Consider the following 14820-nt stretch of genomic DNA (forward strand, 5'->3'; position numbering starts at 1 on the left):
TAAAACAAACATAACTAGGTTAACCAGGAACATTACCAGTCAGAGAAAGTCAAAGCAATAAATGCCAAGTGAATGCCCTCAAAGTAAGCTTCCTTGGGAGTGGATAGTGGCATGTGCTGGGAATGAGAGGCATGCACCACTCTTCTTGTTGAATTGGAGTTGATTTGGAAAAAAAGCAGCTGGCAATACATTTATTCCAGGAGAGGCAAGAATGTGTTTCTATAGGTTAGTGTTTTGAGCACTCACCTTAGTGTCTGAATTCCAGCTCCTCCTTCACAGAATGCATATTTTATCCAACTACTTCACATGAAAAAAGCTGTCAGATTTTGAAAACAGAACTTAAGTCCATAAAATCAATAACTGTTTTTACAGAGATTTCAGAAAGATATATTTGAAGATACGCTTTTTTCTTCATGTGGTAAGAAAAGTGATTACCCTCTGAAAGTGAAATATTTAATCAGACTTGTATATGTTCAGTAATATTTCTCAATGTTTTGGGTTTTTTTTTTGTTTTTTGGGTTTTTTTTACTGATGAAGCAAAAGATTAGCAGTGCCACAAAGCTCTGTTCATTGATGTATACAGTTGGTTCTGTTGGTGTGAATTTCTTGGGTTAGTTTGTGGACTGAACATCAATATTTTCATACTGAAATGTCAATACTAAAAATATTACACTGTGGTCTGCACACTGATGGATCTGTTCATCACTAACATACATGTATTGTTCCTGCTGTCATTGGTTGGGATTCCTCATTTTATAATGTCCCTGGGCCATTTTGTTTTTAACTAAAAGCCAGTTTGTCTTCTATCTTTCTTCACACAGTATAATCGCTCTGACATAGGGAATCCTTGGGAAGTAAAATACTGCTCACCGTGATTTGATAGAAGAGCTGAGTCCTTACTTTAGTGCAGAATAAACAAACCCAGAAGACAGTAATTTTCAGGCAAAACAGTTTTAGCATATTTACTATATGTACTAAGATAAAGATAATTCACTAGGGTGCTATATGAATGTGTTATTTTTTGATCAATGTTCTAACATGATGTTCTGCTTTACTCTCTGTTTAGTATTCTCTCGTGTTAGATACTAATGGTTTTGCTTTTATAAAGGGAAATCCGGAACTTATTCATTATTGAGTTATTAGAAGTTAAATAAACAGCAAACTAAAACAACTTAGAAAACATTTAAACATTTCATCTTGGAAAACTATTAAAAAAACCCCAACATGATTAACCATCTTAAAAACTGCAGATGCAATCAGTTTTCATTGTGAAGCATTTGAGACATTCTGATGGAGATGATAATTCTTACTACTCTCATATTAAATTTGCAGTTCTGTTAGGCTACATTTCAGTAAGTATTAAATTATGAGTAGTGATGCAGATCACGTATCATGAGCTCAAGCAGTGTCATATCCCCAAATGGTACCGGGTAATGTTTTGCAGAGCATGGGTAGAAAATGCATATGTATTATAATGAAAACAAATTAAGTTATTTTGATGTCATATTCTATGTACAAACACTAATGAATTGAAGTGTCTTCACCATTCTATCAGCTTCTCAGAAAAAGAAAAATAAGGTGCTTAGTCCTTGTTCTTCTCTCCTTAGTCCTTGGAGATGAAAACTATGAAATTTCTACTCCCTTCTTTGGAAACGGGATTGACTTACATAGCATAAAAGACTGAAAGCATTGATTTTGTATTTTATTCTTTTTTTTAATATATAAACAAAAATTAGTCTTCTGCATTTTAGCTTTAGCCATCCTGGAAGGTTGAAATGAAAACAGTCTCCAAACAGATGTATTTTGATATCTCTGGATGGTATTTTCCAAGTTCTTGCCTCTTTTACTAGTTTTATCACAACAAATAACTTTCTGTGTCACTTGGGCATTCATGGCCTTTAACAGCACAGTCAGGCATGCAGGCTAAGGTGAGATTGCTGCTTCTGCTGTAAATGGAGAGAGAGAGGAGCACATCCAGAGTCATCTCAGCCTAGAGTGGTTGTTGAAGATCTGTGCTATGGAATTTCTGGAATACATGCCAGAGTCTCTGCTTTGACATACCAAGGCTGAGGAAACTTCCTTAACAATCTGTTTCTCTCTGCTGACTACGATGGGAGTTTATGCAGATGGTTTTGCCTGAATGGTGGTTTCCAAGATGATTAGAGATACAGAAGATTTGTTTCTTTTGCATGTTTACATATAATACATATAAATCTAGATTTTAAAATGTATGATACATATAACCCTTTACAGATAATTTCCTATCAGCATCACCAGTTTTTACGGCAGAGATGTTCAGTATCTTCTTCATAAATAATATCTTGCAATCTCAATGAAAATAATTTGTTCAGCTTTAAAATTAATATGAATCTCTACTTTGAATCTAAAGCATTATTTATTACATGATAGCTTAACAATGAAATTAAGTACAGAAAAAGATTAATTACAATAACATTTCCATAGTAGTAATTTGTTATTAAATTGGCATAACATTGAATCGGTATCTGGGCAGATACTAGGCTATTTTTCAGCCACATTTCTAGACATTTTTCAACTGCCATACTACCTACTAAAAATTCTCAAATAAAATATCACTTTGTCCTGACAGTTGTAAAAAGGCTCTTAAAATTCCATGTAGAACTTGAAAGTACTTTAAGTAGAGTTATATTGCTAGTTGAACCCTTTACCGGGCTTATGTAAGAGTTTCACATTTAATGAGTAAACCTGAACATCAAAAGCTGATGCTCATTTCCTCTGTTCAGCTGGTTAAATAACTGCCTTCTCTCTTTCTTGCTATTTACTATTAACATCAGTTTTGCTTTTGCCAGTTCAGGAAAACCTGCCTGGCAGCCATGGAAATCTCAGGCTGTATATTCGCCATTTCAAATATACTCTGTTTGTACTTTATGGAATGTTCCCGTTTCTTAACAGATGTGGATCATTTCTTGAAAACCAGCACAAGGACCGTTGTTCAGTTTCTTGTTTTCTTGGGCTCTCTCTTGGTGCTGAGTGTATTTTCTTCCTTGATAGCTGCATCGTGCAAAGACATTAAAAAATACATTACCAGGAAAAAAAAATGCTATACAAAAGACCTACTTTAATTTTTTAAAACCAAAAGTTCAAAAGTTTATTTGTGAACAGGCTTCATCTATCCTGAGCAATTTAAGCAGAAAAGATGAAAATACCATGATGGCAAGAAAAGGTTAAATAAATATGTCTATATTTCTGCTGTATGATTACACTTAAATTCATCTAAAGGTTGTTGTTTGCCAGAGTATCATCATTGTATTAACCCTTTTACAGCAAAAGGGAGCCTATGATGGCCCCTTGAACTGCCTTTTTTTTCCATCTCAATAAAAATAGTAGATTGAGCTTTCAAAAGCATTGCCTTGGGCATGCACACTGATGCGGTACACAGAGAACAATATTGGCCGTCTGTCCAGCCTGCTGTACTGCAGCATTGGAATACTTAAGTCTGACAGAGTGGAGGTGGAAATGTAACAAGGAACAGTTATGATCCTTGTTACAATACCTGTAATATTTTTGGAAATAAATTTAAGATATGAAAAGACCCTTTGGCTTAATGGCCTTCTCTTTAACCATAGTACTATTCAGTTTTCTTTTAACTGTAGATACCAGATTTTCATTTGTTTAAATTGAGCCAGAAATGCATGTAACCCCAGAGGAAAAAACATACATTAAAGGAAATTGTATACTTTGCTTTCTCAAATGTATATTAATCTTGTTCTTATAACCTGGATTTAGAGGTCCTGTTCAAACTGAAGTCTAGAGCTGCGATTTAAAATGTTCTGGCTTTTTTTCTTAGTATACCTTGCATCACTAAGACCAGAGATCATAAGTTAAAACCTTACACCACCATTTGCTGCTGCTGAAAGTTCCTTGCTTTGTGCTGATGCCACTTGGGATATATATGTTCATCTGCAGCTTTAGAGTCTATTCTACTTTCACGTTACACCCACCAGCACACAGGTGTTCCCTCCCTCTCTCTTTGATTTCAATACTGAAGAAATTAACACCATCTTGGGTAAATATCGCCCAACCACTTCACCTCTTTTCAGGGAACTGAGACTTTTACTGTCATTTATTTTTCAGAATTACTTCCTTCATTTGGCCATTGCTCACTAGATTTGAATGCCACATCTGCTGAGAAGCAGAGAGAAGAGTTAATTCCTTTTCTTGCCATATAATCTAAGGGTGCAATATTTGATTGTGTCAAAATTTTATGCATACCTTTTTACCTCTGTAAAAATGTTGTAAACTGATTTTATTAATGGCTCCTGCAAATGGTTTCTGGCAGCAGTCTGGTTTTGCATGTGCACTGTGAACCATGTTTCTCCCCTCCACAGGACTGAATAATGTCTTTCAAGGAAGAAAAAAAAAAATATCCTGGAACAAGTCTTCTTTCTAGTTGTTGTATGCTGCATTTCAAACATGTGATTTCCCCTGTATGTTTCTTCCCTTCTCTCCCTCAGAAGTCTATACTAAAATCATAATGTAGTCCTCCTTCTTCCTGATACCGCAATGCATTCCCATCTGCACACTAGTATTTATCTTTTGGAAATGGACAGTTTTAGTTTAGGCAGAAACTCTTACATTTGGGGAATAAATGCCACAACACAGCCAGCAAATTTGTTCAAATGCCCTTTCTTTTTTAGGCATTCAAAATAATACAAGCAATATATTCCATCAAAGGTGATAAAATGTTTTCTCAACCATGTTTGAGTTAACTGCTTCTCACACAAAATGTCAGGTAAAGCTTTTTAGGTGTGTGCATATGCATGCATAAATGTATTAATAAGAAATTGCAAAAACCCCACATCTATAGCTGCCTTCTCACCAAAGGCTTTAAGCTCTCTGACTAAGGAGTGAAACTATTTTTTGATCAAAGCAGTGTGTCAGAAATAATTTCGACATTAACTTTTCTACAGTTAATCACTCTTTCTTCTGATACTAAGCCAATTCCATAGAATATAATCTCTTAGGTAATATCTCTTGACAAGTTGTTGCATGTATTTTGTAAACAGATGTTACTTTTCCTGAATATTGACTATAATTAATACATTTACCTTGACCATAAACTACTGATAAAATATTTTTCTTGTCTTTCAACATGCCTTTCAACAGCCTTTTCTCTTTTAAACTGAGGAAATTTATTTTTTCTTTCCAATAGCTTTAGTATAAACATTCTAGAACAAGGGATTAGGAGCCACGTCTGTATTCTGGTATGAAACTGAATTCTACCCTCGTAATTATAGCATATTTGAGAAAACAGATTTAAGCCTTGAGAGTATATTCAGGCATTTATCTGTTTCAGGAATTTTTGAGGAAAAAAAAATGCACAACTAGGACCATATTACTCAAAAAATTGTCTTGCCCAAAGTTTCATCTGCCAGCAGTAAGGCATCACGTTTCTCCAGTTCTGCTTCATGAAACCCAGTGTCTTTGTTTCATATATTTCCATCGCCTTCACACAATTAAGTCAGATTCCCATCAGGTTTGTATGAATTTAGTTCAACGAACTTTTATCTTTTTATGCTTCTTAAAGATTGAGCAGCTATCTTCCACTGACCTAAAGAAGAAAATATTGTAAAGTTCTGGTCAATATGCCTCGTTGTTTTCGTAATTAGTGGCTAGTAGCTATTTTTATTTGTCTATTTTCATAGAGATACATTTCCTGAGGAGTGGAGGAGGAAAAAAAATTGTTGTATTTCTACATCACCTATTTCTGTCATTACCTTCTTCATACCCAGAGTTTGCTGCTCCCTTGTTCACTGCAGGCACACATTTCCAAAACCCACAAAACAAATAAACAGAAAGACACTGTAAGCAATAAGTTTCTGGTAGAGAGGGGGGGCAGGAGAGAGAGAATTAGAAGCTATCTTAAACATTTCAAGCTTCATACAAATAAAGCTAAAAAACATTTTCTCCTGCTGCCCTGCCTTTTCACTGCGACATTTCTTCCATTCCGTATGCCTCTGTGGATATGTGATCTAAAGCTCACCACACTTAGTGGGAACTTTTCTATTAACTTCACATTACCTTGTTATGTCACTTCAGCTACTAATCTTCTGTCACGTAAGCCAGGTTGCTTTCTGGTCAAACTACACAATCCTGTGTAGATGTACCCTTTAGCTACCTACATGGTTTTAAATCTGGGATAAATTACTGAGTCAGCAAACATTTATGCAAATGTTTAAGTTAGAGAGGTGTCTGCTTCTGCTGAGACTGGGTACTGGAGCCAAACTTGGCATGCTCTGTCACCTCAAAGACTCATTGGGCTTGTGTTAGAGCACCATAGACTCTCATGCAGGCAGCCGACAGCTATAGTGGTCTAAAACCTCATCACTTGACAGCTTTTGTCGTATTCCCTTCACTTTGCACAAAGTTACAGCCCCAGCCATGGAAGTGGTGGAAGAGAAGAGCTCTGCAAAGTCACTGCTCAATGCAGCACCTATTCTGACAGGTTGGAGACCCGCAGTGCCGGCGGCATTGCCCCACACTGCCTTTTGCTCCTGCCCCACCAGGCAGTAGTGGCCGGCAGAGAGTTGGTTGCACAGAACCTTCAGCTGGCCCTCAAAACAGGTCCTTTTTTTCACATTTCCTTCCCTACACTGAACAATCCTTTGTGCCTTTATTTGTGGACCTGTCATGTTTTCGTGCAGCATGTTTTTGAATAACAAAGTAATGCAAATATTGTAGAAAGAAAAGAAAAAACAAGACAAAAAAAAATATTTAATACTAAAGTTTACCAAATTAGTCATGAACTGTAAGTCACATCCAGTAAAATAAAGAGACATTCCTCTTCTATTTCCATTAAATTTAGGGGTTTTTTTCTCTCTCATATTTGTTATTTTCAGAGGCAACTAAAATGAAAAAAAACAAAAGCAAACCTTTTCCACCCTTACTTCCCAGTTTGCATAGTTTTAGAACTGTTTAATATTTACCCACATGCAAACATCTACCATCTGGTGAACATACTTTGGTCAGATGCTCTGATCCCAGTAGTCAAGATGTCTTGGAAAAATTCCTAGTTCTTAAAATAAAAAAGAAAAAACATCTTTCTCTGTGCCAGGGTAGTTTGTTGGCCAGATGCTTATCTAAATTACCCTGGTGCAAATAACTACCTCAAACTTTAGTTGGAAAAAACAAACAAACAAACAAACAAAAAGCTATACCTATTTTTTTTCCCTTCTTTTTTTTTTTAAAATGTCTTCAATTTAATGCTGTCACTATTATAAATAAACCAAGATGACTAAAATAGCCTCAAAAGCCTTTTAGGGGGAACAGGATCTTTAGTTTAACTCACAGTAATAAACTAGAGTCTTAAATTCTCATCTCACAAAAGCAAGTGCTGAAGTACATTTCCCAAGAATTTGAACCTTTGAATCTCAGGAACATGGAAAAGAGCCTCTTTCCTCCTTAGTCATCTCAGTATGTGCTGTAGAAAAGCAAGTTTCTTCCAAATCAGTCTTTATTGCAAAATTTCATAATTTCATAAATGGGGTGTACATCTACCAGGACTCTTATGAGAGCTTCCCCTGCTTGTCACACACTTCTAAAATGCTGCACTATGTACCTTAACTGGCTTCACTGCACTTGTGTTAATATAGTCAGTTTTCAGGTCTCTGTCTTTAATGACAGCAAAATTTCACAATCAGAAATTATTTCTGTTCTCACTGTTTGCTTCGGTTCACTGAAGTTTTCAGGCAAAAATGTGAGAGACACAAAGAAACAATTAGGAAAAATGTTTATAGCCTTCAGGAGAATTGCTCATTTTTTATCCCTTTTGTTGGAAAACAGATCTTTTCTCCCATATGGCACCTCAGAACAGAGTTTTTGGCACTCAGACTGCTATTTACAACATGTTCCTAAGTGCTAAAGCACCTTATTTTTTTTTTCCTTCAGTTGCTTTTTTTAAGTTTTTTGTTGTGTATAAGTAAACACTGTTTGCTATAGAAAGTGGGTTTTTTTGTGGGATCTGTTTGTGAGAAACATTTAATGTGGTTAAATGAGCTTGTATTTTCTTTTTTAATACTACAAAAGAAAGGATACAGAAAGAAGTGGAGCTAAATTACCAAAGCACTGTTATTGAAAGTTGTTTTTCCTTTGGAATACTCTGCCATGCATTGCTAGTGAGCATGCAGGTTGGCACACTGGATTACATCTAAAACAGGCAAAACTGAGAAATTACTTCAGCTTAAACTATTCATCAAGTGTGAAGGTGGCAATTCCACAGCTGCTGAGGAGGAATCAAATGTAAGAAGGGGACAGTCATTAACAAAGCAAAGGATGACTCAGATGTTTACAGTGCTCCCAAAATATTGTATAATTTTAAATATTTCAAAATTAATCCAAAGACCACTGAAATTAAAAGGAGTCTATGCCCTCATTTCAAGAGGTCTTTGGTCACAACCTAATTTGGAAATTATGTCTAATCATTAAACTAGTCTCAGCACTTTGAGACAACTAGTCTGGCACTTTGACATTATAGCCATGAAAAGAAAAAACAAACAAAGAAACAACAACAACAACAACAAACAAAAACCAAAACAAAACAAAACCACCACAAAACACAACCATAGTTGGTATTGATTTTTTTTAAAGAAATTCTATTCAGAGTTATACAAAATTTAATTTAAATCAGTTATCACAATATCCTTTAAGCTGAAAATAGGGTTTTGTGGTCCTGCCCAGCTTCTGTTCCTGTCTTTCTACCACCTACCTGCACTGTGCTGGTACAAGTACCCAGTGAGTCAGATAGTGAATCAAAGAGAGGAATAAAATACGGATTATAAACAAACAAGAAATAAAAACTTTGGTGCTAGTTCAGTTACCATTTGGCCATATTTGCACTTGTGCTGGCATAGCTGAGGGATTGGAGCCAATGTGATTCAGATAGATGGAAAGCAGACACTGTGTAGTTAATGACGAAGTAGTTGCCTGTAGCCCCTGAGATATTTATAATCCCTTTCCTTTAGTGTCTGTATTAACACATATACTAATCTTCTATTGTCTCAAATCTAAAGACGTAAAAACCATAAATCAAGAGAGAGAAAGAAAACAGTGTTAACCCCAGCAGATGAAATAAAGCAGAGGAATACCAAGACTTACCAAGACCATAAAGCAAAACTATATCACAACCACCAACTGGGCCAAAGTCTCTATGTCTTCTCATTGTTCAGCTGCAAATATTTTGTTTTGATTTTTCATCTTCTTTGGACCTATTTAAATTTACATAAAATGCAATCTCATGGCAGTAAGAAAATACCCCCCAAATAGTTATGGTCTATTAAGTTATCTATCTTAAAAAACAATTCCTGTAAATAAATTATCTTAAATTTCATGCATATCTTCTGCTACATTTTTGCTAACTACTGTTATACACAAGTATTTTCCACACTGCAAAAATCATACTGATTTCAGAACTTCAGTTTGGCATACATGAATTAGGACTTATTTGAATACCATATATGGATTTTAAGCCTCCATAGCCAAAGAGCTGAATGCTATTGCTAGCAGACGGATAAAGACAGCTGAGTATAGCTCAGGAGCTTTACGAATGTGTTAAGACAACTAAAACCAGAAAATCTAAGAATTCACCGAATCACAGAAACACAGAATGTTAGTGATTGGAAGGGATCTCAAAAGATCATCTAGTCCAATCCCCCTGCCGCAGTAGGAACACCTAGATGAGGATACACAGGAATGTGTCCAGGTGTGTTTTGAATATCTCCAGAGTAGGAGACTCCACAGCCTCCCCAGGCAGCCTGTTCCAGTGTTCTGTTACCCTCACTGAGAAAAAGTTTCTTCTCATATTTAAGCAGAACCTCCTGTGTTCCAGTTTGTACCCATTGCCCCTTATCACTGCTTGTCACCAAGAAGAGCCTGGCTCCATCCTTGTGACACTCACCCTTTACATATTTTAAAAATATTAATGAGGTCACCCTTCAGTCTCCTCTTCTCCAAGCTAAAGAGACTCAGCTGTCTCAGCCTTTGTTCATAAGGCAGATGCTCCACTCCCTTAATCATCTTCATGGCTCTGTGCTGGACTCTCTCCAGCAGTTCCCTGTCCTCCTTGAACTGAGGGGCCCAGAATTGGACACAATATTCCAGGTGTGGTCTCACCAAGGCAGAGCAGAGGGGGAGGAGAACCTCTCTCGACTTACTAACCAACCCCTTTCTAATACACCCCAGGATGCCATTGGCCTTCTTGGCCACAGGGGCCCGGTGCTGACTAATGGTCATCCTGCTGTCCACCAGGACCCAGGTCCCTTTCCCCTACACTGCTCTCCATCAGATTGTTCCCCAACTTATACTGGAACCTGGGGTTGTTCCTACCCAGATGTAAGAGTCTACACTTTCCCGTGTTATATTTCATTAAATTTTTCCCTGCCCAACTCTCCAGCCTGTCCAGGTCTCGCTGGATGGCGGCACAGCCTTCTGGCATGTCAGCCACTCCTCCCAGCTTGGTGTCGTCAGCAAACTTGCTGGTAGTGCACTTTATTCCCTCATCCAATATATTGAATAGTACTGGTCCCAGTACCAACCCTTGAGGCACTCCACTAGATACAGGCCTCCAACTAAACTCTGCTCCATTGACCATGACTCTCTGGATTCTTCCCTTCAGCCAGTTCACAGTCCCCCTCACTACCTGATCATCCAGTCCATACTTCCTCAGTTTAGGTGTGAGGACGCTGTGGAAGACTGTGTCAAATGCTATACTGAAATCAAGGTAGACCACATCCACTGCTTTGCCATCATCTATCCACTTGGTTATGTCCTCATAAAAGGCTATGAGGTTGGTCAAGCACGACTTCCCCTTGGTGAAGTCATGTTGACTGCCCCTAATGCATGACTGCTTCTTATGCATGATATGCCTTGAGATGGCACCAAGGATAAGTTGTTACATCACCTTTCCAGGGTTGGAGGTGAGTCTGACCAGACTATAGTTACCCAGGTCCTCCTTCTTGACCTTTTTGACATTTGCTTTCCTCCAGTCCTCAGGCACCTCTGCCGTTTCCCAAGACTTGGCAAAGATGATGGAGAGTGGTCTAGCAATGACCTCAGCCAGCTCCCTCAGCACCTGTGGGTGCATCCCATCTGGACCCATGGATTTATGGATGTCCAGGTTGCTTAATTGGTCCCTAATCCAGTCCTCATCAACTGAGGCAATCTCCTCCATTGTCCTGACTTCCTCTGGGGCCTCAGTGGTAGAGGGCACATCAGGACAGCCTCCAGCAGTTTAGACAGAGACAAAGAAGGCATTCAGTAACTGCCTTCTGTGTATCTTCTGTCACCAGGGAACCCACCTCATTCATCAGTGGGCCTACATTGCCTTTGGTGTTAGTTTTATCTGCCATGTATTTGATGAAGCTCTTTCTGTTGTCCTTGACCCTTCTTGCAATGTTTAATTCTAAGGAGGCCTTAGCTTTCCTAGTTGCCTCCCTACATCCTCTGACAACAGCCTTATATTCTTCCCAAGTGGCCATCCCCTCCTTCCATGATCTGTAAACTCTTCTCTTCCAATTGAGTTTGCCCACCAGTTTCTTGTTTAACCACACAGGTCTCCTGGCTCTCTTCCTTGACTCCCTACGTCGGGATGCTCTGTTCTTGAGCTTGGAAGAAGCAGTCCCTGAATGCTAACCAACTGTCTTGGGCCCCTTTACCTTCAAGCAGTCTTGCCCATGAGATTTCCCCTAGCAATTGCTTGAAAAGGTCAAAGTTTGCCCTGCTGAAATCCAGGGTTGCAATTCTGCTTGGTACCCTGTTCCTGTCACATGAGATCCTGAACTCCACCATCTCATGGTCACTGGAGCCAAGGCAGCCCTCAACTTTTACCGCTTCAACCAGACCTTCCTTGTTAGTGAGGATGAGGTCCAGCAGTGCTCCTCTTCTAGTTGGCTCATCCACCATTTGCATCAGGAAGTTATCATCAAGACACTGGAGGAACCTCCTGGACTGTGGCTGGCTGGCTGAGTAGTCCTTCCAGCAAACATCAGGGAAGTTAAAATCCCCCACAACAACCAGGGACTGTAATTGTGAGGCCGCTTTCAACTGCCTGTAGAAGGCACCAACTTCCTCATCCTGATCTGCTGGCCTGTAATAGACTCTGACAACAATATCACCCCTGCCAGCCTGCCCTTTAATTCTCACCCACATTCTATTTTAAAAAAAACCTTCCAATTAGGGCTTATAAGTCTATCAGTTATTTTCCAAAATTCACAAGCACATGCATATTTTTAACATATATTAAAGGCACAAACGTAAATAAATGTACATGGCATGTCGATAGAGCATGTGAGGTTGCAGAGAACAGGCTGAGACACTACTGCAGGACCTTGAAGTTGTCCAAGTTTCTGTGTTTAGATATCTACAGTCAGCACATCCCACATTTCCCAGTACTGTGTGAAGGTTTCTGCTTTGGCCAAGACACTCAAGTGTGTGAGCAGAAGGCAATTGTAGAGGCAGACTTCATTCCCAGTAAACAAGCTTCATAGTGGGAGGATGCAAAGTCACACTAGTGTGGAAGGAATGCTGGGGGAAAAAAAAATGAGGGTTTTTTTGGCATTTTTGTAAACCTAGGGATAGAAAACAGAAGACTAATTTAATTAAGTCTTGTACAGTTTTCTCATGTAATTTCCAAAATCGCTTGTTTTTTTCAAGACTGAAAAGAACATTTGGAATTGCACAGGTTTTTTTTAATAACTCCAATTGTCTGTTTGCAAGATGAACAGGAGTTTTCAGCTTTAAAAATAATGATATCAGAAAAACTATGTTACAGGATGGCAGAGAGATTGTAAGGTTGAAAAGCATAAAACTACATCAATCCCTTCCATTTCATAGAGGCCTGTACACAAAAGTTATGACCTTTAGTAAAGCAATTTAAAAAAAAAAAAAAAAGACAAGGGTGGGAAAAAAAGCTTCTAGTGCAGCCAAGGCCATTGGGAGGCAAGTAGAGACTGGGACGTGCCAGAGAGCCATAGCATAGACCAGTATTGGATGCATTCAGGAAGGCAGGAGAGAACAAAGAAAATAGAGCTGAAGAATGCAAACTGATAAAATTTACACTCACATGAATATTTTTTGCTGTCACTTAAAGAAGCTAACAATTTAGACAAAATTATACTTCCTATTTGCTTTGGCTGGTCGGTTGATTTTGGTTGGGGTTTTGTTTGGTTGGTTTGGGTTTGTTTTCTGGTTTTGCTTGATTGGCTTTTTTTTTTTTTTTTTTTGGTAATGGTGAATAGAGAATAATGAAGTTTAATGGGACCTATGAAGTTAGGTTTGGAGACAACAAATCTCTACTAGCACTATATGCACATTTTCAGCCTGAAGATTGGGTTCTGATCTATTAATATGTGCATCCTGAAAGGCGTAAAGCTGAGTTTGGTTCAGAAGATATTTTCAAAGAAACCCAGTTAATATGAGTGTTATCAGCCTACTCAATTTCCTTGATTATACAGTCTCGTTTTTTAGTTAAGATTTCTTTTTTTTTAATTTCTATTTCAGATTACTGTAAAATATCAGAGGTGGTCTACTCACCATATCTCACATTTGCAATTCTGCTTATTCTAAATTAAAAATTAAGAATATCAAGGAGAAGGAAGTGGAAACGGAATAGAAAAATAACCTAACCTTCCAGCATTTTCAAATTAATTTAACTTGATTCTGGTCAATAAACAAGAAAAGTTTCTAATTGTTCTTGGACAGGATTCATCTTCATGAGTATTGCTGTTCAGTGCCATTTTAGATAGCTGGTATTGGAGACATCTGAAATCCACCTTTGATCAGTAGAGTATGAGATTTTGGGTAATAAACGGCCTTCAGAAGTGTCAGCTGGTGGCTAAATATTACTATGACCCTTTATGATAAAAAAAAAAAAACAATAAAACTAAATATTAAAGCAACCTAAGACTGAGGCAACTGGTTTCAGATAACCAGTGTAGGAGTATCTATAGTCAGTAGAGAGAGATGCTGTCTCCAGAGTTACTCATTGCATAGTAGGTTAATTGCCAAAGGGAGATGGCAACTTTTCAGGATACTTCTTTCACAAGAGGCTATAATGGGACCTAAATGACCAGCTTAGACAAGGCTTCCAGTTTTGAGTGGACTAACTGACACACATTCAGTGGTTTTGTCTGTTAATTCAATTTCACCCCACATCTCCACCCCGAACAGTACTCAAACTGATGTTTTAAACTAAATACGCTTGTCTCTATACTTAGAAAGAAAAAAAAAAAAAAAAAAAAAAAGAAAAAAGAAAAAAGAGCAATACTTACTGCCAATTTACTATTTTACTAGTTTTAATTCATTGTACAAAAACTTGAGGATCAGTTTGAAAGGCTGCCCATTCTACTGTAATATCTTGTGCCTGGCTTCTATTTCACAGATACTGAGGTTTTGGCCTAACCCTTTCCATGTGTATATCTGCAAAGAACAGTACATTGACTAATTAATATTCTATGTTATTAAATTCACTTTTCTTCAGAACTTCCTTCGATGTTCTAAGATTTGTCTAAAATAATAAAGAAGCTTGTCTCAATTGGAAAAAAAAAAAAGCAAAAAAAGAAAAAAAAAGAAAAAAGAAAAAAGTTGGCATGTTCTCACAAATTTCACAAATTAGGCATAAAGTTTTTAAACATCTTTTAGCTTTATTGAGTTAATGATACTCACTAGTAGTACAATCTGTGAGTCAGAGGTTTATGTACTTTGTGTGAATATCAAGTTGCTGAATGCATAAAAACTTGATTCTAAGACAGCTAAAGCTTCTTGGTGCAGAAAACTATGGAGTCTAATTCC

At 37.7% G+C, this 14820-nt stretch overlaps 1 protein-coding gene across 1 annotated transcript in view; it reads right to left on the reverse strand.

Moving 5' to 3' along the window:
• Window positions 1-2913: 2913 nt before the first annotated feature.
• NTS (neurotensin) overlaps window positions 2914-14820 on the reverse strand; it is a 45939-nt gene continuing 34032 nt past the window's right edge. The window contains exon 5 of the mRNA XM_082071660.1: window positions 2914-3030. The gene's annotated coding sequence lies outside the window, so the exon portion shown is untranslated. The remainder of the gene's footprint in view (window positions 3031-14820) is intronic.

This window comes from Streptopelia decaocto, assembly GCF_964273445.1.
Source record: "Streptopelia decaocto genome assembly, chromosome: 1".
Taxonomy (NCBI): domain Eukaryota; kingdom Metazoa; phylum Chordata; class Aves; order Columbiformes; family Columbidae; genus Streptopelia; species Streptopelia decaocto.